The 5404-nt window shown below is 30.9% G+C and overlaps 1 pseudogene; it reads left to right on the top strand.

Annotated features, from left to right (window-relative positions):
* LOC110424317 (uncharacterized) overlaps positions 1-1126 on the top strand; it is a 5266-nt pseudogene extending 4140 nt beyond the window's left edge.
* Positions 1127-5404: the final 4278 nt, after the last annotated feature.

Genomic DNA, 5404 nt, shown 5'->3' with positions numbered 1-5404 from the left:
TGTCTTTTCCTGACATAATCAATGGGCGAATGGCTCCATAAAAGATTCTCCAAAGTACTATTAGCCATCGATGCGTCCTCTCGAAAGGGTCCTTTGGATCATGTGTTTCTGTTTCTTGGAAACAATTTTGAGAGCTGAGACCGTAGAATATACCAGTCCTTGGAAATCATCATAGGTATAATTAATCTTTTCCTTGAAATTTTGAGCTAACGTGAAATTTCATCCTTCTGTAATTATTTGTTACATTTTATCATTCATAATTTGTATGTTCATAATTAAGAAATATTGGTTTGTTTTATTCATTTATTATTAAAACATTGTTGGTTCGAGATTATTTGAGATAAAGATTTAAATCTTTTAGTCAAGATTCTCACTATTTCTCAAGTTCAGCCATTGACATGATTAATGCTTTGTTTTTACATTTTATATTCTTCTCATTTTTGTTTTAATCTTGTTTAATTGGTCTTTTGCATTATGTTTTTTTCTATTTTAAAACTATAGGAAATAGTTTTGTTTTAACTAATGATATTATTGTCTAATATTATACATATTAAATTATTTGCATAAGATTTAGTTTAAAATTTAATGTATATTATATGTATCATTCATTGTATTCAATATAAGTTAACATTTGTGCTTGCCTATTATTAATTCTTGTATTGTTTTACTTTATTAATGTGGTACATTAGCAGAGAAATAGCTTCAATTTGTTTCTCAATGTACTTATGGGAATTCGAAAACGTCAAAGTTATAATTTTTTCTTCATTGGTTAATGTATAAGATTGTTGTGTTTTAATCGATAGAATTAATGAAGCAAAACAAAATAGGCTTAAAAGAATGACAATATTAAGAAAAATATAAAACTCCTACCAAGCACAATGCAACAATATCTAAAAATCAAACTGCACTTCCTTAACATTCAAACAACTGTGTTTGTCACCAAGACCAAACTGATGCCACTAACAAACCAAGAAGCTGTCTTCTTTTTGTTGTATTAAGACAACATCTTCTTCTAAAGTATCCACTCTTAACTTATGTCCAGATCTACTCATAACTATTGTTTATGAAAACAATTTTTCAATTCTATATGTAGAAGAGCTCTCAAATTTTTGTGAACTGGCCATGATACAAAAGTACCAAAGTATTTTTTGTAATGTAATTATTTTAATAGCTACAAAGTCTGTTCTTAAACAAATTATATGAACTATTTATATTAGTAATATAGCATATAATCTTTCATTATTATATTACAAAAATTTATTATTTTATAAAATATAATAGATTTACCCGAACGTAATGCGCGAGCTAAACGCTAGTGCTTTTAAATAAGAAAAGACCATATATAAAGCAAAAGATACTAGTAGCAAGAGCCACAAACTTGAGAATCCCTTATATTACATGTCATTGTTCTTCAATCTTCTAGTACTTATTGAACCTACATTCAAGAATGAGATTTAAATATCATGCTAACAGCGAGATAAAGATGGATAGACAAAGACTTAAATATTCCACAAGTAACTTATTTTGTGATTTTTTTTTATAACTTTAATCATCAAAATGACACGTCAATATACCACACATTATATAAAATTATTTATTGTAAAATTGATTAACTTTTGTCAATCAACATTTAGTAAGAATAAGACAAAGATATTCTTTTCTTTGTCAACATGAAAGGTTGGTCTAATTAATTGAAGTTATTGCAGGGTGTAATTAGCTCCATCAACATCATCTTCATCTACCTCAATATCCATGAAACATTGATCCAACAATAAAAAACAGTTTGATAGCACAATTAAGTAAACAAATAATATCAATAATTTCATATATGTGCTATATATATATATATATATATATATATATATATACACACACACACAAGAAAAGATGACAACATTGTTACGTCAATATAGTGATATCAATAGTTTCATAAAAGTAATTATTTTTTGTACATATATTATTAATTTATTAAGAAAGATTTAGAGTTCAAATCGGGATGGTTCTTATGTTGAAATTACTGTGATTTTGGTAGGAGAATATTTCAATATCCATTGATTCTTTGAAAGAGAAAAAAATGTTTCGATTGAATGATCAAGTATCCATTCACGGAAAAAGCAGAGAAAAGTTTTACCATGTCATTTTCCAAATGCCAGTAAATGGGGTTTATGTTAGATGTATATTCTATTAGAAAGCAATTGAATAATGAATGGGTTTTTTTTTTTTGAATTAGAAGAATGAAGATTCAAACTTTATTTTTTAAGTAGGGAGATTCTGTATTAATTAATGAACAAAATGTTCAGAGTGTAATTGAATAATAAATGTTAATGGTGGTACAATGCTTAAACATTAATTGAATGAGAGAGAAAGGTTAATGAGTTAACAAAGTACTAATAGTTACAATAATGACTTAGGGAAATTCTTTTTTTTTTTTAACTATGGGAGCCTTTTATTTTCATAACTATTTGAATAATCTGAAAAAGCTAAATGTATAAAATAATAATAATAATAATAATTGAGAGCAGGGAATTTTTAACAGGAAAAAGGCAGGCCAAGTGTGGTATAAGTATAAAAGTTATCCACATATGCCGATCATTGGGTTAATATTTTATTGTTAAAATAAAATAAATATTTACTTTAAAATAAAACGAGTAATTTAACTTTTAATATATATCATGTAAGTAATTTGAATGTTAATATTAATATATAAAAATATACAAATACAAAGGATGGTGGGTTCAAGTCATCATAGTTAAAATGCTGGACCTTAAAGTCTTAAACCTACTACTTAATTGTAATTATCTTGTCAAATTATAACTAAATGCACTATCCAATTATTAGGGAAAGACATACAAAATTACTATATCAAAGATAAATGATTCGTCATTATGATCCATTTAAATTTCACAACTTTGACGTAGAGATTCCTATAATCTTCCTCCACTCAATCACCTTAACAGTATTCAATTTTCTTTGTGGCTGAAAGGAACCTTTGGGAGTATCCAAAGAGTGGAATGAAATAAAACCTTTCGGCGGGGGGTGATGGAAATTAACACCCGTTGCTTGTCATGATCCAGCAATGTCACAATACTGCTATTGGGGTGTTTCTGACAATAAGAAGACGTTTGTAATGGTTTATAATGTCAGCGATGGTGCACTTGGCGATCGATTAGATCACCCTTTGATAAAATGCTAGAATATTCAATTGTTTAGTGTATGGAGTCGAGCTGGAATTATGACTTGGAAAATGACTTTTGTTTCTCTGGTTTGAAAATGATTAATCATGGCCTTTATCGATGAGGTTATGGCTAGCTCTAGCCAGCTAGAAAGCCTAAATCGGCAAATGGGCAAAAAACCACCACTGGTCTTGGTATGGTTTGTTTTTGCTAGGGACAAAAAACCAGCACTTCCATTTCGTTAATTGCTCATTGAAGTGTTAAATTAATATTGCATTGCTCTAAACTTCCACAATCCCTTGAGCAGCACCCTAACAGCCTCCCTTAATGATTTACGTTCCATGCAGAATAAACCTAGATGGCTAAACTCAACAGTTAAAATTTACAAGTTTTTAAGATTCTTTCATGGCAGTAGCTAGCTGTGAATAGTAAAGATTCCTGGCCAGTCCACAGAAAATGCAGGTGCTGCAGAGATCAATTGTTTCCTGGACTCTGGAGAAAATATGAAAACAAAGAGAGCATTCTGTAGAGCTCAATCAAACTACCATCAATTGGAACAGATTTTAGGAAATTAGAAGCCAAGTTATGGGTGCAATCAAAAATGAAAAATGACCATGTTTCAGAACAAGAGGCCTTTGAACGCATTTTCATAAAATTTCTAAATGGAGGTTCCTTTAGCAAGAGTCAATGGAGCTTGTTGAACGAAAATAAATAATCTAGATTAAATTCTCAAATAAATCCTTAAATTATTGAAAAAAAAAATCAGTTAAATGCTTATCATTTGTATTTGACAAATTCACGAGCTGAAGACGTGGTGAGAGATGACTGGGTATTGAAACCTAGGTGAAATAATGAATATAGCAGTAAGACTTTTTCATGACTCTGATCAAATACCACTTCGACAGATAGCCCTGCCTGGTTCTTTCATGTTTATGGTACTGTTTAAAGTCTCCAGAGCATTGCAATCTGTCCATCTTCATCCCCATCCCGCTGCCTTGGTCAACATTTAAATCAAATATGTAACAGAATCGAATTTGATGATTTGAAATATCATAAGAAAAAGGATCCAAAAATGTTAACTCAAACTACCTTTTCTGTGAACAAACTATCATGGTTTCTCAACAGATTCAGGTTTCTTGTGACAAGCTCGGCTATCCTAGTTGGCAACAGATATTATCAGGCTCTTAAATGAGTTCATAGGCTGCTCTACATCCACTCGGCCACCAGATTTATGAATACCCAGGGCCTATCATCGGCCAATGGAGGGAAGCTTACAGAATCATATAGTGTATGTAGCAATTTAAAAGCATTCTATCTGTCGACAACACTTTTTTCACAATTCACATCCCCTTCAATTAAAAGATGAAGAATATTACAATAAATATCATCAGTAATTATACAGTACGCTTGTTTAGAAGGAAATTTCGTCTTTTGGCAATCTAACGGCAATGAAATAATTTCATATTTCAATTTTAATATTCCCATGAATGAATGAACTAAATTTTCATTTTATGAATTGCGGGATTGAACTGAAACCTTTATGATAATCAAAAGAATCGGATGATAGAACAAGGAATACCAATACTGTATACTTCAATGTCAAACAACTGTTGAATTGGAAGATATCATCTCCAGTATCTGATTATGGATGTTGCCATTAGTCACAAGCACCCCACCCGCAGGGTAAATGTTCCTCCGTTCAACTTGATCTGCAGCAAGATCAAGTTCACTTCCTTTGCAGTCTGTCACCAGGATTAATGGTGTCAAATTATTGTACCGTGTTAGCAGATGATGCTATAATCCTTCGAACTTACAAGTACAAATATGGAACACCCAGATACTGTAAACATGAAACTGGACATATACAAAACTGACCAAGAGGGAAAAAGGTAGGGCAGGACACATGAGAAAAGTGGCCCCCAAACAAAACGAGGATATGAAAATCAATGCCTTTTATTCTTTACATAACAGCAAGATATTTCGATATATTTCTTTCCTATACATGATTAAGTATGTTATGTGGATGTGTGTTTTTGTTTTTCCCTCTTCACATTATTGGCTCCATGCAGCACAAGCAATGAGGAAGCTACTAGAAAATGTCTTCCACTTTGTTTGGTTCATTAATATTTTTGTTAGCAATAAAAGTTTGTACACATTTTTGTTAGCAGAGTTCAGTTTCCTGCTAGTAATTGAACAGTTCAAACACTGCCAAACTTCGCATTATTGCTTTC

Source organism: Theobroma umbraticum, unplaced genomic scaffold (genome assembly GCF_002168275.2).
Source record: "Theobroma umbraticum cultivar Fairchild unplaced genomic scaffold, ASM216827v3 scaffold_204.0, whole genome shotgun sequence".
In the NCBI taxonomy this organism is placed as follows: Eukaryota; Viridiplantae; Streptophyta; class Magnoliopsida; order Malvales; family Malvaceae; genus Theobroma; species Theobroma umbraticum.
Note: the sequence above shows the minus strand (reverse complement) of the source record. Positions and strands in the feature narration are given on the sequence as shown.